The following is a 26,261-nucleotide window of genomic DNA, read 5'->3' as shown; positions in this document are numbered from 1 at the left end:
ATGAGCAGAACTTTGAATTCCCTCCTGGGTCACACTAAATGAGGATAGCAGAGCAAAGGCAATTTTTGGGATGCAAGACAAACCCAGAAACCTGTGGCTGTGGTAAAATCCCTCCTAAACCCAAATGATTACTAAAATTATGTCGGCTAATCTTGAAGGAAAGAGTTAAGGAATAAAACAACATATATATTTGTTGTCACCATACATATCTCCTCAAATATTCTACATTTTTGCACTAATATGTTATCATTTTATGCTATTCTAGAAGTATTTGCCAGTGTGGCAGTACCTGGATATCTATGTTTTGCTACTAAAGAGAGAAACTGTCATTTCCTTTTAAAATAGAGGTAAGTCCCAGATGGGATGCAACAGCTACTTTGAAATTAGTCCCATAAAGGACTTTTACAACTTACATGAAGAAACACATTCTGCCCCCACCTCTCCCTCCCCCATAAATTAACTAGCAAAATCCATAGCAACATACTGAAGAATTATAGGTAAGATGCATAAAGGATGTCAGCTCATTCTAGTCCAGAATTTCTTTAGGAAAAGTGTATACATTGTTTTAACAGGTCCATACTTCTAAATTATTACAAACTTTATTGTTCCTGGTTACCTGGCCCAAAAGCAATAAAGTCACTCTTCAGGGTAGGGACAGTGTCTGGAGTCTGGCTGCCTGAAGCAGGAAAACAGGGATGTTACACACATGTTTGCTAAAATTCTCAGAGTCTTACTAAAACATGTTAGAATGTAAGGTTTTGATTTTTACAACAAATGAGAGGAACTCTTTGTTTTTGGCCCATGGATATTTCCCACTGCCCACTTACATGTCTGGCGCACAATAGTTGCTTGATGAATATTTATGAAATAAATGACTGGAAGAACACATTCTCTGGTAAATTGATTAAATAGGATATCAGGATTAATTTATAGTTATTCAGTTTCCCAACAGTTTGTGAACAACTTTAGAACACATCAGCTTCATCCTTTTCATTTTAAATATGGAGAATTTGGGGCGCCTGGGCGGCTCAGTCGGTTAAGCGTCCGACTTCGGCTCAGGTCACAATCTCACGGTCTGTGAGTTCGAGCCCCGCGTCGGGCTCTGGGCTGATGGCTCAGAGCCTGGAGCCTGCTTCCGATTCTGTGTCTCCCTCTCTCTCTGCCCCTCCCCCGTTCATGCTCTGTCTCTGTCTCAAAAATAAATAGATGTTAAAAAAAATTAAATATGGAGAATTTGATGCCAAGAAAAGTGCGGTGTCGGCTACTTATCCTCAAAGGGACCAATATCAACATGGTCCTGAGGGATCTGGAGATGTTATTCCAGAGAACCTGACCTACATGCCCAAGTGTACAAAGTATGAGCCAGATACAGCACTGGTGAAGAATTTTACTCCAGATTATATCACACGTTTCAGAATTGTTAAAATCCAGTTCTCTTGATGCTCAGGTCAGTTATTTTCTTTTAGTGCCGATTGTGGTCCGGTTTTGCAATACGAAATTCCTCTTGAAAAAAAAAATACATTGGTCGCCCCTTACCTGTGGGGGATGCATTCCAAGCCTCCCAGTGAATACCTGAAAAAGTGGATAGGACTGAATCCTGTATATTCTATGTTTTTTTTTTCCTATTCATACACACATATGGTAAAATTTAATTTATAAAATAGGCACAGTAAGAGATTAACAACAATAATAAAATAGAGTAATTATAGCACTAACTGTAATAGAAGTTATGTAAATGTAGCTTCTCTCTCTCTCTCTCTCTCTCTCTCTGTCTTTCTCTCTCTCTTTCTCTCTCTCTCTCTCAGAATATTTTATTATACTATATTCAGCCTTCTTCTTCTTGGGATCATGAGGGATGATAAAATGCTTGCATGATGAGGTGGAATCAAGTGGATGACACAGGTATTGGGATACAACATTAGGCTACTGCTGACCTTCTGACAATGCTCAGAAGGAGGATCTCTGCTTCTGCAGTCTGCTTGACTGCGGGAAACTGAAATCATGAAGAGCAAAACTGTGGAGGAGGGGGATTATAGTAACTCACAACGCTCTTCTGTTCTTCCTCCCACTTAGACTATAAATCCAGGATCATTTGGATCTGAGGTTTCCTTCAGCTCTAAGCAGCATACTTTCCAATGGCTGCCTGTATTTGCTCCCTTACCACCCGCCCCTCCCCCAGTCCTTTCCCAGACCACACTTCCAGTACCAGCTAGTAACTCAGTCAACAAGCATTTAATGAGAATCTGGTCACATGTGCACTAATTTGCAGTGTTCACAATCCTTCCTGTTCACACACTGGAGTTTGGGCAAGTTGGGTGAGGAAGTTTATAAAAGGCCAGGAAACTCCAGACCATACTTTCAACTAAAACAAATATATTGTATTTCTAGGATTAGGTTTTGTTACCTCTTGGAAGAAGAGCAAGAATTTAAGAGAGTCATTTCTGCCAGTCTTAATAGTCAACTTGCCTTATCCTGTAATTCCAGACTTCAAACATCAATACAGTCCCTAGTACATTCTTCTGCTAAAAAGAAAGTAACTTCAATGATTTTTCAAAGCTGTATTTAAGATATACCTTTAAATCTAAGCAGTTTGGGGGAAAAGAAAAAGATGCTTTGCTTATTAACCAAGTATTTTATATCAAATGAAAATTTGGGAAGGTGTTCTTTTAGTTAGTAGGTATGACCTGTTTTTCTCCTGAATGTGGAAAACTGGCTGTACCACAACAATACAAAAGTTTCAAATTTGACATTTTTTTTTTTTTAATTTTTTTTTCAACGTTTTTTATTTATTTTTTTTTGGGACAGAGAGAGACAGAGCATGAACGGGGGAGGGGCAGAGAGAGAGGGAGACACAGAATCGGAAACAGGCTCCAGGCTCTGAGCCATCAGCCCAGAGCCTGACGCGGGGCTCGAACTCACGGACCGCGAGATCGTGACCTGGCTGAAGTCGGACGTTTAACCGACGGCGCCACCCAGGCGCCCCTCAAATTTGACATTTTACTTTTCTAAGTACTTAGCAAATGAATATGTAACAGAATTTTTAATCCATAAAAAAGAATAATTTTCTAAATACTTCAAAATAGGTAAATAGATTCTAGGAAAAGAAGTTAAAAATAATGTGGAACTGTACCAATTTGCCAGTTTAATAGACATGAACAAGATACAACTCATTTATAAAAACTCGCTGTTTTTATTCTAATAGCACAAAGAAGAAAAAGAAAAAGAAAAGAGATAGTTTCTACTTGTTTCTGAAGATTGCAGGTAATATATATGTGGGAAGAATAAAAATCCTATAGACTGATAAATAGAAAGCTTAGGACTGGGGTGCTTGGGTGGTTCAGTCTGTTAAGCATCTATCTGATCCTTGATCTTGGCTCAGTTCATGATCTCACTGTTTGGGAGATCGAGTCCTGTATTGTGCTCTCTGCTGTCAGCACAGAACCTGCTTCGGGTCCTCTGTTCCCCCCCCCCCCCCACCATCTCTGCCCTTCCCCTGCTCATGCTCTCTCTCTCTCAAAAATTAATAAACATTAAAAAAAAATCTCAGGGCTAAAGACCACTTAAAGCTAACCATAATCCAGGGCTGTCTCCAAATAGAACAATAGCTCAAAGGTAGATTCACCCACTTTATATGAAAAAGATAAAAAGATTTAGCACTTGAATCTTCTTTATTCCCAAAATAGAGGCAAAGTTTAAAACAATGCTACTGCAACATTGGAGTTTTACTCACATTATGTAAATATATAATTCTATGTTGTGTTCACCTGGGAATGTAAAGGACTATGGAAGAGTTATTAAAGTGAATGACAGCTAAAGGCTTAGTCTATTATACAACAAAGACCAAGAAATCCTTGACCTTGATCTCCTATCAACAATTCTCCCTCCAGAGAATATAACCTTATGCCATCTGAAAGAATCATGGAGTGATTCCTGACATATATATATATATATATATATACATACACACACACACACACACACATATACATATTTATATATATACACACTTATATACACGTATATATATACGTATATATATATACGTATATACGTATGTATATGTATATATGCGTATATACGTATACACGTATATATATACGTGTATACGTATATATACATATATATAAATAAATATATAACTGTATATATTGTTTTGTTTTGTTAACCTACCCTTGACTCAAGTGTAGGAATTCTGGAATGAAGCATAGGCCACTCCAAACCATTACATATTTGGTATCTTTCTACATGTTTGGTGAGAATATATTAGCACCGGATAATTGAAAATTATAATCCCGGCCCAGCTTCAATGGAGGCTTTAAATTCTTTGGAAAACAGAGTGGTGTAAAATCAACAAATAAACCAAAACATCTTCAAGGGATTTTGTGTGGTGAATATATGTACATACACAGTTGAAGAAGTTGGTGCTCCATACTTCTTGATGACTGAATTTTCTGGTGCTCCTTGAGTGTCTAGGCAAGAGTATAGGTCTTAACCATCATACTACCAGGTCTTATCCATGTCATTTCATGTGTTTAATGCAACCTTCTTTTTCCACATTGGAAAAATGTTATAGGAGTGGGCAAGTGTGTGTGTGTGTGTATGCATGCACGTGTGCAGGTGAGCACACGTTCATATGAGGGAGTAAGATGTTATTTTCGAATAAAATAATTGCAGAAATGTAGAAACACAGAAGGCTAATATTGAGGTCTTCCAGGGAGAAGATATCCTCCCTATCAGTGAAAATATCAAGAATGGTGTTGTAGACAGAATAGTCCTTTGAAATATCCTTGAAACCTGTGAATATGTTGCCTTATGTGGCAAAAGTTAACTTTGCAGACATGATTAAGATTAGAATCTCGACTTAGGGAGATTATTCCGGATTATTGGGTGGGCCCAAATGAATCACAGGTATTCTTATAAGGGGGATTCAGGAGGATCAAAGTCAGAGAAGGAGATGTGACAATGGTAGCGGACTTAAAAAGATTTGAAGATGCTATATTGCTGACTTCAAAGATGAAAGAGGTACAAACCAAGGAATTCAGGGTGCCTCTAGAAGCTGGAAAAGGTAACAAATGGACTCTTCCCTAGAACCTCCAGGAGCATAGTCCTTGATTTTAATGCGTTTTCGTCCTTTTTGAGCTTCTGGACTTCAGAACTGGAAGAAAGTAAATTTGTGTGGTTTTAAGCCATTAGGTTTGTAGCAATTTGTTACAACAGCACAGGAAAATAGTGCAAATGAACATTATATATTGAATGAGAGCATCTCTGGAGCTACATAGCTTACATTTGAAACCACATTACTGTGCAACATTGACCAATTTAATTTTAATTTTTCTGTATCTCAGTTTCTTCGTCTGTAGAATGGGAATAATGATAGTAACTACTTCATAGGGTTAAAGCAGGAACTAAATGAACTAATATATGTAAAGCACCTAAAATATGAGTTTAGAATGAAAAATCGCGTGTAAGTATTATTAATTATTATAATAATTGGAGCGATTGGTATATGTAGTAGTAAGTTGATTCTATGTAGCTGCCACCTGCTCAGTAGGTGAGTGAATTCCTGCTTGGTACATCTGCAAGATGATTTTCTGTGTACAGAGTATGGAAATACATTGCCTCCTAGTTTATTATTTTCCAGTTTTATTGGAATGGTTCATGGCCTATATCCTGCCACAAAGCAGGGCAAAGTTATTTTAAATCTTCCTGAGGCAAGAGGAGTATATTCAAGATTTCAAAATTAAATCAACAGAGAAAAAGTGCAATAAAAGGCAAATTGAAATCAAACATAAAGTCAGAGGCATAGGAGGTGTCAACTTTGAGCAGCATTGAAAATATCAGATTTTGTTGCCTGAATGAAGAAGGAAAGTGACAGAGAAGTAGGGAAGGCAAATATTTGAAAATCTATACAAATTTATCCAAATCATGTTTTGTGGTCATGGAATTTCCCTAATCTGCTTTTAGTCCAGAAATCTTCCAGAAATCCAAGAATCTCTTTCCAATAGTCAACTGTTCATCTCTACAAATCTCCTCCCTGTATTCCTTATCTTGCTTGATTAATTGCACTAACATTCCATTCAGAAACTGGGAGATATCATCAACCGCTCCCTTATAACTAATGCCTAACCTGCCAAGTCTCATCAATGCACATGCCAAGCAAATCTCAATTGCCTCTATCTGCACTCCCATGGTTTAAACCATAATACTTCCTCACCAGCTTCCTAACTGGTCGGTCTGCCTGTATTCTCAACACGTTTGAAAGAATCCTACACACTCTACCTGAGTTATCTTTATAAAAATCAAATTTGTTCACACCACTCCTCTGGTTAAACTACTTTAACAGATCCATATCAACTGCAGGACTAACCCAACACTTCTTAGCAAGGATTTTAATATTCCAGCTGTGTCTACTTTTTCATCCTCATGGCTCTCTGTCTGCTAATTCCTAGGTGACTGTACTCTAAATTATCTCTTGATCTTACTCAAACATACAATTCTTTCTCATTCTTTTACAGGACTGTATTTACTCTCCCTTTTCCTAAGTGCTCATCATCCATTATACATCTGGCACATTCTTATTCATCTTTCAGACTGTGCTAAATGTTGCCACCTTTGCAAATAGCCTGAGTCTTCCCTTATTGCAAGATGTTTGTAACGTGTGTGTTAATAACTGGTATGAATCTTAAGTATGCAAGAACTCAGTGTGCAAAAAATATATATTACTTTTTTGTAACACAATTTAATTTTATTTTCAGCACTCATTTTGTCAGTGTAGAAGAAAATTGTTTTAAGTCAGTTCAGGCTCCCTGCCTCTTTCCTGGGGTTGTTCAAAGTTTTAGGTTAAATAATTCCAAGTACTTAGGGGTGGGGAACCACATTTTTAACTCTTCCATCTGTGCATTGCTGCATGTAATCCTTAGTAATCAGACCATTCAGCTCAACGCTGAAATTCCTACTCTTGTAGTCCTTGCAAATCAGTTTGTTATTGCCTATTAATATGAATTGTTTCCATGACATGTTAAGATCACAGAAATTGCTGCAACGTTTTCTATGGTTTCTAGGCCAGAGGTCATAATCCCAAGACTAACCATAGACAAGAGGTACATGATCAATCTCTTTATCCATTTCCACAACCCTTCCAACCTTTGTTCTTATAACATCTTCTCCATCTCCCTTCTCTCCTTTTGGGAGAAATCATGGAAAAGGGAATCGTTTTCCCTTCACATATTTTTATCTATATCTCAAATCTTCTCCATAACCCTCAAGGCCTTAAGTATCTGAAAACCAAAGCTAAGAAGAAGCTCAAACATTTTCTCCTTTTAAAATTATTTTTGTTTTGGTTGTTGTGCCTATTGTGGTCACTGTGTTTTTGTTTTGACACTCCCTTCCAGGAAGTGATGAAGACAACAAAGTCTTTCTGCTGACTCTGCAAGCAGAAATAATCCAGGTGGGAATAAATCCAGGTGGGAAACACAAAAGGAAACATAATTAATATCTTTACAATAGTATTCTGCTCAACAGCACAACTAAGATATGAAACAGTGACAAGTGGCAGGGTCCAAATCCACTAATTTCTATCAAAGCTGTTTCAGGACAAATTGTGAAGTGGAAGAAGTTGGTCTTGGGACATCATATCTCTTCCATCATCTCATCAATAAACTCTCCTCTCATTTTGGTTTGCTGGTTTCCTCCTGAATCCACCAAAATATGCTTCCACGAAAGGCTCATTCAGCAGTGATTTACTACTAATTATAAAAGCTTTAAGAGTAGTAAATTCACAACAGTTGATTTTTGCATGTTATCTCATACAGAAGTTACATGCATAAGCTAATGTGGGGAGGGGCAGGGAGAGAGTTAAGGAAGAATATGTACTCTGATTCTGAAGGAAAAAACAAATCCTTTCTCTTTTGTCCATGGTGCACAAGGGGCCAGACCAAGAAGCTAGCTATGAAAACAGACATACATGAGATTACACCAGCCACAAATTTCGTTGTCTGCTTGTAGGCAATCAGAAAGCATAATTGCTAGTAATTCTTTTTTTGACCAACTTGTTATCTAGTTGTGCCAGGGGTCACTTTGGGTTCACTTACTCATCATAATTTGGAAGAATAATTTTGTGGATCTTCTCTATATGCCAAGCACCAGCTGCCAGGTTTGATTTACATGGTTACAAAGGATAATATATTTTTTTTATTATTCCCATATGAGTGTTTATGCATAAGGAGTTTTTATACTATCAGGGTAAAATGAAACATGCTAAATATATAAAAACATTACTTTTTAACCATACTGGGCATATTAAGCCAAAAATTACCAACTTTCAGAAAAAATAATGTGCCTAAAGATGATTGTAGATAATGCTCAGGCTTAGGAAAAAATGTCACTTTCATAGAAAAGAAGCCAAATTATTATTATTATTATTATTATTAAATACATATTTCTAGTCCTTTATTACACTTGGTAAATATTAAATATTTCTAAATGGACAATTTCTATACGTAATATGCACCAATGAAACACATATTTGAAAGTTTTAAATTGTCATTCCCAAATTTAGAAGCCAAGGGCAACTTTTTGGTTCATGCATAAGGCCAAGAACAAAACCTTGAAATAGACCCAAACCATCTCAGGGTTTAAATATCCTTGTTTTTCCAGCTGTGCATTCTAGAAGAGCCTACAGATATCTAACAGTTTACATTTCACAGATTTCACTGGAAGGGGAAAAGTTGTTTTTCATCACAGAAAACTACTTTTGGTAAATATAAATAGAAATAAAACCAGAAGGTGCACTTCAGTGTTTAGTTAAAGGGAATATTTTATCTATTTATAAAATTCATTTTTTATTCTCATCTGATTTTGACTTGAATAGCTTCCAATTCCATTTGCCTACTTTGTCTAGGTTTTGTGGTTTCCTTCCTTTAACTTATGGCTAAGGTAGTGCATCTACTGAAAATTTTCAGAACCCCATGTCTTAAGATAATTAAATGTTCTCTTCCTTTGGTTCATTGCTTGTCTACTGTAAGCTTCTTAATTCAAAAGACAAAAACATATCCACACTTAAGAAAGGCATTAACTTGCTCTACTCGCCACCTTTAAGAGAATTTAAATCCCTTTACAAATTAAATTATGAGTAAATTCCATTCATTCAGAAAACTAGTTACCTGTAATAATAAAAAAAAAGAACCTGATTTATTCCTGGTAGTTTTCCTTCATTTTTTGACACTGACCAATAGGCAGAGATTATATTTGCCACAGAGTGATGAAAGTTATCAAAATACATACACATGCAGGGCCCTTACTCAGTATAATTTCCAAAATTGTGAAAGTCCCTTATCTGAAAGATACTAGGAATATATATAGATAAGTAAATGCCAGATCTAAATTTTCCTAAGAGTTCAAATTAGCATTTTCAAAACCATCTTTAGAGTTTTCTAGATATGCACTTGATTTGACAAAATAGCTAATTTGGATTATAAAATTGGTTATTGCCATTTTTATTTCAGCAAATAGTTCAAGAAGAAATTATTTGATTGACTTACACTTTACATATGTATATACCTATATCTATATCTGTATCTATATATAACTATATTTGTATTGTGCCTATATTTATACAGAAAGATAAAGTAGCATTTGGTTATTGTGTGATACAATATTTTGTCCACTAGATGGGTCTCACTTTCATATTTTTCAAAATAAGACACCTATTTTTCTGTATTCATTCCAGTTGACCTCAGAGAGCTACCTGTTGGAGTTAAAAACAATACCCAACCAGTACTCTTCAAAAGGGCCAAGGTCACAAATCAAATGCCCAAAAAAGAAAAAAAAAATTGAGGAACTGTTCCTACTGTAACTAAGGGTAAACTAAATAACAATTAAAGATAATGTGAAAGCCTGGATCCAACCTTAGAGCAGACAAAAAGACAGTAGGACAACAGCTGAAACTGAATGTCTGTATTTTCGTTAATAGTATTATAGTGATACCAATTTCCTGGTTTTGATAATTATATCATGGTTATGTGAGGTTATTATTAATAGAAGTGAGATGACAAATATGAAGGAAGTCTACTATTTTTTTTAATGTATTTTTATTTTGGGGGAGAGCCAAGAGGGGAGGGGCAGACAGAAGGGGACAGAGGATTTGAACCAGGCCCCGAACTGACAGTTTGACAGCAGCGAGCCTGACGTGGGGCTTAAACTCACAAACTGCGAGATCATGACCTGGATCAAAGACAGACTCTCAACTGACTGAGTCACCCAAGTGTTCCGGAACTCTACTGCTTTTGCAAGTTTTTGTAAGTCTATAACTATTTAAAAATAAAAAAGTTTTTAAAAATCAATGTTCCAGAGTTAAAGTGAAGGATAAATTAGAAAAAATAATTATCAGGAGTACTAAGACTAAGTACTGAAAAGTAAGAAAGACTCAAGAACTGAGATGCTAGAAAATGCTTAGGGTATGTTTTTTAAAACCTGCAGAACATGATCTTTTTTTTCTGTCAATTTAAGGTGTAGCCTTAGTAGGGATCACAACTGCTGGTTTGGCCCATTGAAACAAAAATAATTAATCAAAGAAAACAAAGTAATATGGGTATGCTTCACATAGACCTTTCATCACATAATTTTATAATACTGTAATTTTTCTTTATATTTTGAATTACTGCTCAGTTAGTGCCAATATCTAATTTTTTCCTGTTAGAAAATACATGTAGATAGTATGTTTTCTGAACTTGTAATTGCGTGAAAATTAATTATTCTTGCCTTTGTAAGTAAATATCTAAATCAATTTATAATTATCAGTTGAAACATATTTTCCTCAAATTTTTGAAGTTTGTTTTTAGTTACCTAATTTATTTTTTCCTGCCAATAAACTTTTGGAATTCTATCTAGGTCATAGAGATTTAAAATGTTACTAGTATATATCTAGTATATGTCTCTTCTTACTATTGTTATTATATTATTATTATTATTAATGTTACTTGGGACATATTAATAATTAATACTTTTAATCTCTAGATACATGCTTTTATTTATCACAGTGAAGTTTCATTCCATAAACACTATGGTTGTTCATGTTTTGTTTGTCCTGGTTTATTCTTTAGAAACATTTATATGTTGGATCTATGTTCTCTACCCTTCAGATCCAGTAATACATGACCCCTCCTTACTTTCTTCCTTCCTTCTTTTTTTCTTTCTTTCTTTCTGTCCTTTCCTCCTTTGTCCATCCCCCCCAACCTTTGCTATTCTAGTTTCTAAATTCTAGAAGATTTTATAATTTTTTCTTTATTAATGATTTGGATTGTTTACATTCTTTGACTGAATATCTAATGCATAAAGTATATTTTGATTTGGCTATTAAATTTTGACTACTGTGTTACTTTTCAACTTTGCTCAGGCACATCACAATTGTTTGCCCCTAAAGAATATCATAATAGCTTCTGACATTTGCCAAAGTTATGTATCTCCTATCTTGCTTTAACCTTCATTAGTAATATTTTCTAAATTCTTTTGAAAACTGCAATTCCTTGAATGCAACATAGATACTTTAAAGGGGATATTGATAAACTGCAAAGCTATCATAAATTAGTAAAGATGGACAGAACTTCCAAACTATGCCACGTAAGAATGAATAAAAGCATGAAAGCTTAAGAATAAAAGACTCTGTTCAGACTATGTTGCTGCATACATGGATATACCCAGATGAGAAAAATTGTATAGCACATATATATGCATAATGAATACAACTAAAACTGGGGCAATCTAAATTAAATCAATAGATGGTTATCACTGCCAATATTTTGATTGTAATATTATACTAGAGTTTTGCAAAATATTACCATTGGGGGAAACTGGGAAAAATATACAAAGAATATCTCATTTTATTTCATACAATTTCATATGAATCTATAGTTACCTCAATTAAGAAAAAAATGTGAAAGCAAAATAAAGATATTCTCCAATTTTATTTTACTTTTTTTTCAACGTTTTTTTATTTATTTTTGGGACAGAGAGAGACAGAGCATGAACGGGGGAGGGGCAGAGAGAGAGGAAGACACAGAATCGGAAACAGGCTCCAGGCTCCGAGCCATCAGCCCAGAGCCTGACGCGGGGCTCAAACTCACGGACCGCGAGATCGTGACCTGGCTGAAGTCAGACGCTTAACGGACTGCGCCACCCAGGCGCCCCAAGATATTCTCCAATTTTAAAAGAGAGTCAGAGAGCCAGAGAGAGGAGTCTGAAATGAAAAGAAAATAAATCTATTTTGTGTGTTTCCTGGTCAAGAATTTTTTTTCTATAAAAGGCCAGACTGCAAATATTTCAGGCTTTGTGGGCCATAAGTTATCTGTTACTACTCATCTCTGACTGTGTCACAAAAGCAGCCATTGTGAATAAATATAACGAGCATAGCTGTGTCCCAGTAAAACTGTATTTATAGACACTTAATTTGAATTTGTTTAATTGTCCTATGTAATTAAATATTAGTCTTCCTTTGATTTTTCTCAATCATTTAAAAATGTAATATCTATTCTATGGGGCACCTGGGTGACTCAGTCAGTTAAGCATCCGACTCGGTTTCGGTTCAGGTCATGATCTCAGGGTTTGTGGGATCCGGCCCTGCACAGAACCTGCTTGGGATTCTCTCTCTTTCTGCCCCTCCCCTGCTCACACACACACTCTCTCTCTCCCTCAAAATAAAATAAAATAAAATAAAAAGTAAGTAATACCTACTCTAAAAACTATAAGATGCTGATGAAAGAAATAGAAGATGATATAAATAAATGAAAAAATATAGTGTGTTCATGGATTGTTAGAATGAATATTCTTAAAATGTTCATACTACTCAAAGTCATCTATAGGTTCAACACAATCCCCATCAAAATACCAATAGTATTCTTCACAGAACTACAGCAAAAAAATCCCCAAATCTGTATGGAACCACAAAAGACTGAATAGCTAAAGCAACCTTGAGAAAGAGGAATAAAGCTGGAGGTATCACAATCCCATATTTCAAACTAACTACAAAGCTATAGTACTGAAAATAATATGTCATAGGCATAGAAATAGACCTATGTATATATCAATGGAACAAAAAAAAGAGTCCAGAAACAAAGCCATATTTATACGGTCAACTGATCTACAACAAAGGAAGCAAGAATATACAATGAATAAGAGAAGAGACAGTATCTTCAATAAATGGTGTAGGAAGACTGGACAGCTATATGCAGAAGAATGAAACTGCACCACTTTCTTATATCATACCATACCTAAATAAATAAATAAATAAATAAACAAACAAATAAAAGCACAATGGATTAAAAAGCTAAAAGTAAGACCTGAAGTTATAAACCTCTTCAAAGAAAACACAGGCAATAAACTCATGGACATCGACCATAGCAACATTTTTCTGGATGTGTCTCCTCAGGCAATGGAAACAAAAGAAAAAATAAACTACTGGGACTACATCAAAATAAAAAGGTTTTTGCATAGAGAAAGAAATAACAAAACAAAAAGACAACCTAGTGAATGGTAGAAGATATTTGCAAATTATATATTCAATGAAGGGTTAATTACCCAGAATATATAAAGAACTCATACAACTCAACACCAAAAAAACAAACTCATTTAAAAATGGGCAGAGGACCTACACAGACATTTTTTTCAAAGAATGTATGTCAAAGAAGACATACAGAAAGCCAACAGGCACATGAAAAGATGTTCAACATCACTAATCATCAGGGAAATGCAAATCAATACCACCTCACACCAGGGGCGCCTGGGTGGCTCAGTTGAGCATCCAACTTCAGCTCAGGTCATGATCTCACAGTTTGTGGGTTTGAGCCCCCCATGAGGCTCTGTGCTAACAGCTCGAAGCCTGGAGCCTGCTTCGGATTCTCTCTTTCTCTCTCTCTCTCTCTCTCTCAAAAAAAATAAACATTAACAAAAAAGTACCACCTCACACCTATCAGAATGGCTAGTATCAAAAAAAAAGAGATAAAAAATAACAAGTTTTGACGAGAATGTGGAGAAGAGGGAACTCTCATGCATTGTTTGTGGGAATGTAAACTGGTGTAGCCATTATAGAAAACAGTATGTAGTTTGCTGAAAAAATTAAAAGTAGAAATACCATACGACCTAGCAATTCCACTTCTAGATATTTACCCAAAGAAAATGAAAACACTAATTTGAAAAGACATATGTTCCCCTATGTTTATTGCAGCATTATTTACAATACCCAAGATATAAAAGCAACCTGTGTCCATCAATAGATAAATGGATACAGATGGTGTGGTATATATACACAATGGAATATTACTCAGCCATAAAAAAGAATGAATCTTGACATTTGTGACAACATGGATGGACATAGAGAGTATTACATTAAATAAGTCAGAAAAACAAATACCATATAATTTCACTTACATGTGGAATATAAAAATAAAACAAACAAATAACAACAAGACAAAAACAGAAACAGACTCATAAATACAAAAAAAAAACCCAAAAAACCTAGCAGTTGCCAGAGGAAAGGGTGTGGGAGGGTGGATGGGCAAAATAGGTGAAGGGAATTAAAAGAGATACAAACTTCCAGTTATAAAATAAATAAGGGGCACCTAGGTGGTTCATTAAGTTAAGCATGATTTCATGCTTCAAGATTTCACTTTCAAGAGCTGACTCTTGATTTCAGCTCCAGCATGATCTCTCAGTTCAAAAGATCAAGCCCCAAGTCAGACTCTGCACTGACAGCAAAGAGCCTGCTTGAGATCTCTCTCCCCCTCTCTCTCTGCCCCTCCCCTGTACTCTCTCTCTCTCAAAAATAAATAGAAATTTTTTTTAAGGGAAAGATACAAAATCTATGCTGCCACTTTAAAATATATTTTACAAAAAGCAAAATTATAAAGGAAATTAATAAAAGAAATACACTATTAAAGATAATAGTGGGAATCAATGAAATACAAAATAGATCAGCAACAGTAGCTAAAATCAATAGTCAAAATCAGTTCTTTGATGTGGTTAATAAAATTGTTAAATTCCTAGGAAGATTGATCATGAAAAATAAAAAAAAAGAGAGAAATACACGCAGTACCAATATCATAAGAGAGAACATCACTACAGATGATATTAATATTTAAAATGTTATAACAACATTGTGCCAATGAAACTGACAGGTGAAATACATATATTCCTTAAAAATCACAACTTATCAAATTGGAATAAAAAAAAGAAAACCAAAGTAGCCTTATATCTGTTGTTGAATTTTTTTAGTCAAGAAAAATACAAAAAATTTCCAGACACAGAGCTTCACTGATGAATTATATAAGGCATTTAAGGAAGATACAATATGGTATTATGCAAAGCTTTTGGGAAATTATAAGAGGAGAGGACACTCTCCTGACAGCATAGAGCCCACTTGGGATTCTGTCTCTTCTTCTCTCTCTTTCCTCCACTGCTTTCAAACTAAATAAACTTTAAAAATATTACTTTAAAAATTATTAAAAATAAAATAAATAAGTCACGGAGATAAAAAGTACAGCAAAGGGAATATAGTTAATAAAATTATAATACCATTATTTGGTGACAGATGATAACTACATTTACCATGGTAAGCAATTCATAAAGTTTATAATTATTGAATCACTGTGTTATACCCCTGAAACTAATATAATACTGTGTGTCAACTATACTTCATTTAAAAATTTTAAAAAAATTAATTGTGCTAAAAGCAAGGCAAATGAGCATAATTACAGTTCTGCAACATTAAGGAAATAATCAAATTCATCGAAAACTTTTAAAATTGTATGTGGTAAAATACTCAGGCAAGGAGAGAATCATGAAAGCAGCAAGGGAAAAAAAGTCCCTAACATACAAGGGAAGACAGATCAGGTTTGCAGCAGACCTATCCACAGAAACTTGGCAGGCCAGAAAGGAGTGGCGGGATATAGTCAGTGTGCTGAATCAGAAAAATATGCAGCCAAGAACTATCCAGCAAGGCTGTCATTCAAAATAGAAGGAGAGATCAAAAGTTTCCCAGACAAACAAAAATTAAAGGAGTTTGTGACCACTAAACCAGCTCTGCAAGAAATTTAAGGGGGACCCTCTGAGGGGAGAAAAGATGAAAAAAAATATATATATATATATACCAAAAGCAACAAAAGATTAGAAAGGACCAGAGAACACCGCCAGAAACTCCAACTCTACAAGCATCATAATGGCAATAAATTCATATCTTTCAGTACTCATTCTAAACATCAATGGACTCAATGCTCCAATCAAAAGACATAGGGTAAAAGAATGGATAAGAAAACAAGACTTATTTATATGCTGTTTACAAGAGACCCACTTTAGACCTAAAGACACCTACAGATTGAAAATAAGGGGATGGAGAACCATCTATCATGCTAATGATCAACAAAAGAAAGCTGGAGTAGCCATACTTATATCAGACAATCTAGACTTTAAAATAAAGACTGTATCAAGAGATGCAAAGGGCATTATATCATAATCAAGGGGTCTATAGACCAAGAAGACCTAACAATTGTAAACATTTATGTGCCAAATGTGGGAGAACCCAAATATATAAATCAATTACTCGCAAACATCAAGAAACTCATCAATAGTGATACCATAATAGTAGGAGACTTCAACACCCCACTCACAGCAATGGACAGACCTTCTAATAAAAAAAAATCAACAAGAAAACAATGGCTTTGAATGACACATTGGACCAGATAGACTTAACAGATATATTCAGAACATTTCATTCTAAAGCAGCAGAATATACATTCTTCTCCAGTGCACATGGAACGTTCTCCAGAATAGACCATATACTGGGACACAAATCAGCCATAAGTAAGTACAAAAAGATCAAGATCATATCATGCATATTTTTAGACCACAATGCTATGAAACTGGAAATCAACCACAAGAACAAGTTTGGAAAGGTAACAAATACTTGGAGAACGAAGAACATCCTACTAAAGAATGAATGGGCTAACCAAAGCAGTTAAAGAAGAAATTAAAAGTATATGGAAGTAAATGAAAATGATAGCACCAGAACCCAAAACCTCTGGGACGCAGCAAAGGCGTTCATAAGAGGAAAATATATAGCAATCCAGGCCTTCCTAAAGAAGGAAGAAAGATCTCAGATACACAACCTAACCTTACGCCATAAGGAGCTGGAAAAAGAACAGCAAATAAAACCCAAAAACAGCAGAAGATAGGAAATAATAAAGATTAGAGCAGAAATTAATGGTATCGAAACGAAAGAAACAGTATTACAGATCAATGAAACCAGAAGCTGGTTCTTTGAAAGAATTAACAAAAGTGATAAACCACTAGCCAGTTTGATCAAGAAGAAAAAGGAAAGGATCCAAATAAGTAAAATCAAGAATGAAAGAGGAGAAATCACAACCAACACAACAGAAATAAAAACAATAATAAGAGAATATTATGAATAATTATATGCCAATAAAATGGGCAATCTGGAAGAAATGGACAAATTCCTAGAAACATATACACTACCAAAACTGAAACAGGAAGAAATAGAAAATTTGAACAGACCCATAACCAGTAAGGAAATCAAATTAGTAATAAAAAACCTGCCAAAAAATAAGAGTCCAGGGCCAGATGGCTTTCCAGAGGAATTCTACCCACCATTTAAGGAATAGTTAACACCTATTCTCTTGAAACTGTTCCAAAAAATAGAAATGGAAGGAAATCTTCCAAACTCTTTCTGTGAAGCCAGCATTACCCTGATTCCAAAACCAGACAGAGACCCCACTAAAAAGGAGAACTATAGACCAATTTCCCTGATGAACATGGATGCAAAAATCCTCAACAAGATATTAGCCAACCGGATCCAACAATACATTAAAAACAATTATTCACCACGACCAAGTGGGATTTATACCTGGGATGCAGGGCTGGTTTAATCTCCACAAAACAATTAACGTGATTCATCACATGAATAAAAGAGAGGACAAGAACCATATGATCCTCTCAATAGATGCAGAGAAAGCATTTGATAAAATACAGCATCCTTTCTTGATAAAAACCCTCAAGAAAGTAGGGATAGAAGGATCATACCTTGAGATCATAAAAGCCATATATGAGCGACCCAATGCCAATATCATCTTCAATGGGGAAAAACTGAGAGCTTTCCCCCTAAGGTCAGGAACAAGACAGGGATGTCCACTCTCGCCGCTGTTATTCAACATAGTATTGGAAGTCTTAGACTCTGCAATCAGACAACACAAAGAAATAAAAGGCATCCAAATGGGCCAAGAGGAGGTCAACCTTTCACTCTTCGCAGATGACCTGATACTGTATATGGAAAACCCTAAAGATTCCACCAAAAAACTGCTAGAACTGATTCATGAATTCAGCAAAGTTGCAGGATATAAAATCAATGCACAGAAATTGGTTGCATTCCTATACACCAACAATGAAGTGACAGAAAGAGAAATCAAGGAATCGATCCCATTTACAGTTGCACCAAAAACCATAAAATACCTAGGAATAAATCTAAATCAAAGAGGTGAAAAATCTATACACTGAAAACTATAGAAAGCTTATGAAAGAAATTGAAGAAGACACAAAGAAATGGAAAAAGATTCCATGCTCCTGGATAGGAAGAACAAATACTGTTAAAATGTCAATACTACCCAAAGCAATCTACATATTCAAGGCGATTCCTATCAAAGTAACAGCAGCATTCTTCACCAAGCTACAACAAATAATCCTAAAATTTGTATGGAACCAGAAAAGACCCCAAAGAGTGAAAGCAATCTTGAAAAAGAAAACCAAAGCAGGAGGCATCACAATCCCAGACTTCAAGCTATGCTACAAAGCTGTAATCATCAAGACAGTATGGTACTGGCACAAGAACAGACACTCAGATCAATGGAACAGAATAGAGAACCCAAAAATGGACCCACAAACGTATGGCCAACTAAGCTTTGACAAAGCAGGAAAGAATATCCAATGGAATAAAGACAGTCTCTTCAGCAAGTGGTGCTGGGAAAACTGGACAGTGACATGCAGAAGAATGAACCTGGACCACTTTCTTATACCATACACACAAATAAACTCAAAGTGGATGAAAGACCTCAATGTAAGACAGGAAGCAATCAAAATCCTCGAAGAGAAAGCAGGCAAAAACCTCTTTGATCTTGCCCGCAGCAATTTCTTACTCAACATGTCACCAACCAACACATGAAAAAATGCTCAACATCACTCATCATCAGGGAAATACAAATCAAAACCACAATGAAATACCACCTGACACCTGTCAGAATGGCTAACATTAACAACTCAGGCAACAACAGATGTTGGCGAGGATGCAAAGAAAGAGGATCTCTTTTGCATTGTTGGTGGGAATGCAAGCTGGTGCAGCCACTCTGGAAAATAGTATGGAGGTTCCTCAAAAAACTAAAAATAGAACTACCCTATGACCCAGCAATTGCACTACTAGGCATTTATCCAAGGGATACAGGTGTGCTGTTTCGAAGGGACACATGTACCCCCATGTTTATAGCAGCACTATCAAAATTGGCAAAGTATGGAAAGAGCCCAAATGCCCATCGATGGATGAATGGATAAAGAAAATGTGGCATATATATACAATGGAGTATTACTCGGGACTCAAAAAGAATGAAATCTTGCTATTTGCAACTACATGGATTGAACTGGAGGGTATTATGCTAAGTGAAATTAGTCAGAGAAAGACAAAAATCATATGACTTTACTCATATGAGGACTTTAAAAGACAAAACAGATCAACATAAGGGAAGGGAAACAAAAATAATATGAAAACAGGGAGGGGGACAAAACAAAAGAGACTCATAAATATGGAGAACAAACTGAGGGTTACTGGAGGGGTTGTGGGAGCAGGGATGGGCTAAATGGGCAAGGGGCATTAAGGAATCTAGTGAAATCATTGTTTCACTATATACCAACTGATTTGGATGTAAATTTTAAAAAGTAAAAAGTAAAGTTAAAAAAGAAAATATGGTTAATATAAAAAATAATAAAATATAACTGTATGCAGTAAATTCTATTTTAATGAAATAATCCATTCTAGGTTTAAGATGAGTTTTAAAAATCCTTATTCAATTCTAGTGTAGTTACTCTGAAAAAAAAAAAACTAGGAAGACAATTATTCTAAATTCAAAATCATCAAGAACCCACTGTCATTACCAATAAAAAGTTTCAAATTAAAAATAATAATTAGTTAATTAAATACAAAAGTAATATCCATTCTTAGCTTGTGGGTCATAGAAAAATAAGCCACAGGGTAGACTTTGGCTCAAGGGCTACAGTTTGCTGACTCTTGCTGTAGAGAGAGATTTGGCTGAAAACTGGAGATGTTTACAAACAGTGGAACTGAAGCTACATGGTCTGTTAAAATGGGTAGAGAGGATCTTCACAAATTAGATGAGAGACTGAAATGTGTAATCCAAGATGACTTCCAATTAGAAGAGTCTGATTTTTTGTTCTTTATCTGAAATGGGGTAATTTAAGGTGCTGAAAGATTTTTTTACTACATACTTAAAAGGAAATTTAAAAAAATTTAGCTCAAAACATTGACTAAATTTTCCAGGGACTTAAAGAACAAGCAATAAACAAACTGCTCTTACATTTCCTGAACCCAAAAGCTACCTCCAAAACCTGAATTATCCTTACTTTCTGATTCATATCTGATATTTAGGAAAGTTCTTTACTAAATTTATTCAAAGTTTATAGTGGAAGCCACAGTTTTAAAAAGGAATTACCAAGTATTCAATAATAGCTAACTATTCTTTCTGTTACCGTTATTATTTGCAAATTTTTCACAAATAAAAGAAGGCCTAGCCATGTCACACGAAACAAGAGAGAATGAATCAGAGTACCCCCATACTCCACGGAGATATCTATGTATCAATGCAGAAATACTTGATTCCAAATTCTGGAAAGGTTTTTTTTGTTCCTCATTGGTGTGTACCTGAAATTCACTGGTGACAGCCTCGTCTCTATTTTAAGGCTTTGGGCTCTGTGTAAATGACAGGCCTTTGGAAGAAACTCTGGACTGAACTGCATGAGTGGGGGCTGATTCAAGTTTTGTGATACTGAAACTCTCTTTAAAAAAAAATAATACACTATTATGAATAAAAATTAGGTACAGGATTTGGGGTTGCTGTGCAACAGAAGTGACCTGATGCTTAAACTTCATGAGCTAACTAGTAAATTCACCTCTTTTCCAAACAGCATTTTTGTTTACTTTTTTAAATTTAAAAAAAAAATTTTTTTAACATTTTTTTTAATTTTTTGAGAGACAGAGAGAGACAGAACATAAGCGGGGAAGGGCAGAGAGAGAGGGAGACACAGAACCCGAAGCAGGCTTCAAGCTCCGAGCTGTCAATGCAGAGCCCGATGCAGTGCATGAACCTGCAAACCACGAGATTATGACCCGAGCCAAAGTCAAATGCTCAACTGACTGAGCCACCCAGGCACCCCTCAAAGAACATTTTTGAAACAAAAGATGGAAAAATTGAGTTTTTGTGAATAATGAGATTTTCAGCATAACATGTTGAGCAGAAAACACTGGCAACTGGGGGAGGGGGTGGTGTTATCAATGACAAACGTCACTCAAAGTTTATTTACCCCTTTACTTTTAGGGCCTCTTCATTATTGGTGCCATAAAGAAAGAAAATGATGCTCTTCAGTTGCCTGTTAACTTAACATTTCTAGCCCCAACAATTAGGACGAAAAAAATCAAATAACCCAATGAAATATGTCTTGAAAATAAATAAACGTAGATTTTCAGTAAATAAAAATTATGTTGAGATAGGAAACAATGATTGGATTCGTGAAAACATCTTTTAGAAAAGTATCATCTTATTCTAAAAATGATCAAGGCTTTAGTACCTAGGAAAGTGTAGATCTTTAAACCATCAGCCTTGTGTTCACTAAGGCAGTTCTGGTTTTCATGCCACTTGCCGTTAAGCACACACACTGAAGCATGTAATTATAGCAGCATGCTGAGAATTGAACCGCTGCTACATAAGCATATGTCTTTTCCTAAATGCCCCCTGAGCAAGAGCTGATCGATGAGCATATCTTTGCAGTTCATGCCAGCATTTTTCAGTTAGGTCAATCAGACATAACCGAATCTTTTAGGTCTTTGGCTGAATACTGTCACTTTTATCTATGCAGTCATATAGAGAAAAGTTATATTTATATTTTGCTTAACAGAACTTCATGAGAGTCATAGAAGTTGCAGGAAATTTTGGGTGCAGCCTGACCCAGGCCCCATGCATGTGAATGTATGATTATCTATAGCATCAAAAGCAAAGCAATTCTCTATTAGCGGTTTTCAAGTGGGTGATAGCTACAGTTGTGAGCCAAATTTTGGGTCATTTTTCAAAAATAGAAATGGACAAAATGTATGATTAACACTTAAAAATTATGGCAGATTCAAGAGTGGCTACAATGCATCAGTTTCATAGGCTTGCATGGGTTGCATCTTCAGCCAGAGAAAAGGGGTGGTGTTATATACTAACTGAGCCAAGATTGTGCATAACTCATAATATTGGTGAAATCTTTAAATAGCGGCGTTAATTATTGACATAATCATTAACTGCTCTTAGAATGACTCACCTAAAACAACTCTGGCATGATTTCATATGTCTAACACTCCACAGCATATGACACATAGGAATTTCATCCACTGTGTCTACTGCATTGCAGGAAGTATGAGTATCACAGGCTTCAGAAATCTGAGGGCTAAGCCTCACCAATGCGTGCAAATCCGTAAATGCTCCAGGGATTGCTTACAGATAGAATAAACTCTGTCTCACACATATATCTCACAAATGTTTACAACATTTCAGATGTAAGATGTTTTCATTTCAGACTTTCTGAATTCATGATAGATTTTTGACCTTCTGTGTTTTTACAAGTAATGGACACTAAACACACAATTACCATCCATGAAAGTTGGTGAAATATTTTGAGGTTTAAAAAAAAAAGTCAGGTAGCTGAAAGTACTGGAAATCTTCAAAGGTATAATTGGTTATTAGGTGATAATATCTTCCTCCCCAGAACTCTTTTCCCAGGATTCTGGGCAGCAGAACTGAACTTCATAAAGTGGGTGCCCTTGGTACAAGTGCAGCGATGGGACTTACATTCCACTCAAGATTGTGTTTTCTCCTCCTTCTATACCGGTAGAATCATTCTCTTTTACTTTGCTAATGGAATTACTTTTCCCCAATATGATTTATGAACCAAATCTTTGCCTAAAAAAAAAAATGTGTGTTTCTACCCTAAATCTAACTGCTCAAAGTAGGTCCTTTTAACCTGAATAATCCCTCAGTGGCAACTAACTCATGTTAATGTTCTTTGATTAAAAACAATTGTGATTTATATAGATGAATGGATAAAGAAAATGTGGTATATATATAAATGGAGTATTACTCGGCAATCAAAAAGAATGAAATCTTGCCATTTGCAACGATGTGGATGGGACTGGAGGGTATTATGCTAAGTGAAATTAGAGAAAGACAAAAATCATATGACTTCACTCATATGAGGACTTTAAGAGACAGAACAGATGAACATAAGGGAAGGGAAACAAAACTAATATAAAAACAGGGATGGGCACAAAACAGAAGAGACTCATAAATATGGAGAACAAACTGAGGGTTGCTGGAAGGGTTGTGGGAGGGGGGATGGACTAAATGGGTAAGGGGCACCAAGGAATCTACTCCTGAAATCATTGTTGCACTATATGCTAATTTGGATGTAAATTTTAAAAATGAAAAAATAAAGTTAAAAAAAACAATTGTGATTTATAGAGTGGAGGTAATAGCTCCATTTAAGATCCTACTATTATTAACAACACAGCAGGAGAGCTCTCAAGACAACAGCTTTTCAGCAGATAATATTATGAAGCAACCATTATATATAGCTCCATCCCATCACTGTTTTACACTGAATAACTTTGACGTATAACACTGAGTGAACTTAAGATGTACATGTCACTTTGATACATTTATGCATCGCAATATGATTACTGATACAGAAATATTTATCTGATTGTGGTACAATATTCATGTCTACGTTTATTATACCATGCATTAGGTTTCTATGGCTTATTTACTACTTGTTACAAATTTGTAGCCTTAAACACCATCACTCTTATCCCCCCTACCACATCCCCAGGTAACCACAATTTTACTCTGCTTTTTTACAGGTTTAACTCTTTTAGATTCCACATATAAGTGATGTCATACTTTGTTTTTCTTTATTTCTCAGCATAATGTGCTCAAGTCCATACATGGTGCTGCAAATGGGAGATTATTAGCGCATCATCTTTGAAAATGCCTAAAAAAACAGTATTTCATTAATGTGTAGGCTGCATACATATCTGAGTAAATTTCATGAACCAATTACGTATAGACTTTTCTTTTTAAGAAATCACATTGTACACATTTTTACTACAGCCCTGTTTGGAGAGACTTATATAAGACACTGTGTCTCACATAGCATTAACATATTATAAATGAGAAATTCATCCATTTTGTGTTTCATTAAAAAAATTTCTTTTGTCTCACATAGATACTTAATAAAACTTTTTAAAACATTTTTTACATAATCAATTATTTGCAGCTTAATCCTAAAACCTTAACATTTAAAGGAGGAGTATCTTTATGTCTACTATTAAAATTCAGTGATATTTGACAGAAAAGTATGAGATATGTGACACGTAATTGAAACGATTATATTCCAGAAAGGAAAACAAATTATTTTATCCTTCTGCCTATCTGTGCAAACATTCAATAAAGAAACGTGGAGTCATGAGTATAGTGCTACCTTGAAACACCATGGAGAGCTGTTTTTGAAAATCTATTCTTTAGGCCTACATCAGTAAGTCACTGAAATTATGAGTAATATTTTCACCAAATAGATATTCAGAGCTCACCTGTAAGGCTTGTTCAGAGGGTAGGAATCAATATTTGAATATAAGAGCACAACAGATCCTTTGGAGTCATTTGGTAGAACCTTCTCATTTTATTGGCTAGGAAACCTCACAACAGACAGGTGATTTGTCCAAGACCACACAAAAATCGTAACAAATTTGGCCTTTCACTAACACATTACTGCTTATACTCTACCACCACTCCTTCCCCTTAGCCTGGGTTTAAATAAAGATGTAGAGGTTGTGGACCACAGTTTTAGTTGGTCTAATACTGTTAGTATTTTTGTTTCTTCCAATTCTGCTATGAGTAAAAAATTACACGCACTCCAGTTTTTGACTGAGTCAAACAAAATTTTGGCAATGTCTCTCTCCTTTTCCCAAGTCTTTTTGTTTATTATATGCTGTAGTGGTAAAGCCTGAGTTGGCAATGGTTAAGTGAGGACCCTGAATAAAAGATTGGCTCTTTGACTCCTCTAAATCAGCTGAGAGGACTAGATAAAAATGTCTTCAGGGATGCTCCAAATAGAAAAAGATGCAAGGCTTTTTCAGACCATTGAGAAAGGTACGATATTCCAGGACTCTGAGGCTGCTTACCTTTGCTCCAGTACTCTAGATAGATATGACAGGAGGAAAAACAGAGACAGAAGGAATTGAGATGACTTCCCTGAGCCCAAGAAGGCATGTGCTGTTCTTATTCTAAATGCAAAGCTGTAAATCAACCTTTTCAAGACCAATGCTGTTTGAATTGATATTCACTGAAAGTGACCTAAGAGTTTCACAAATATTACAACCACAAGGTTGCTAAGCATCCCTCTAATGTACACAAAGCAAGAATAAAGACTTTTAACACAAGCCAAGACTATTCAAATAGAAGGATCTCAAATGATCCTGAAAGCAACGTGACCTGAATGCTTCCAGACCCTAATAGGAATGGGTTCTGCCATTGTTGGCTTACAAATCAAAGTGTTATGCAATGGTCTCTTCAAATTCAAAAACAATTCCACTTCATTTTCCTCTAGTTCCATTCATAAATACATTCTATTTTTCATTTATAAGATTATTACATAAATAAAGTAAGATAACTGAAGGCAAATGTTCTTGCATAAAGAAAAAAGTTAATAAATAGTAAGATACTGCAATTTAAGAAATATTCTATTTTTTATTATACCAAAATATATTGCTGTATCATTCTTAAGTTAAACTTGTATTTACTGTGCTCTATTAAGTGCCACAGGGCAAAGCAGACATTTCACTAGCAAAGTGTAAATGAAGCAAACTTATTTGGTCAAATATTTTTAAAATGCAGCTT

At 35.3% G+C, this 26,261-nt stretch overlaps 1 pseudogene; it reads right to left on the bottom strand.

Annotated features, from left to right (window-relative positions):
- Positions 1–1,373: 1,373 nt before the first annotated feature.
- The window catches only part of LOC131513185 (small ribosomal subunit protein uS2-like), a 65,303-nt pseudogene continuing 40,415 nt past the window's right edge, over positions 1,374–26,261 (bottom strand).

This window comes from Neofelis nebulosa, chromosome 5, assembly GCF_028018385.1.
Source record: "Neofelis nebulosa isolate mNeoNeb1 chromosome 5, mNeoNeb1.pri, whole genome shotgun sequence".
NCBI classification, from domain to species: Eukaryota; Metazoa; Chordata; class Mammalia; order Carnivora; family Felidae; genus Neofelis; species Neofelis nebulosa.
This window is presented reverse-complemented; position numbering and strand designations above follow the sequence as displayed.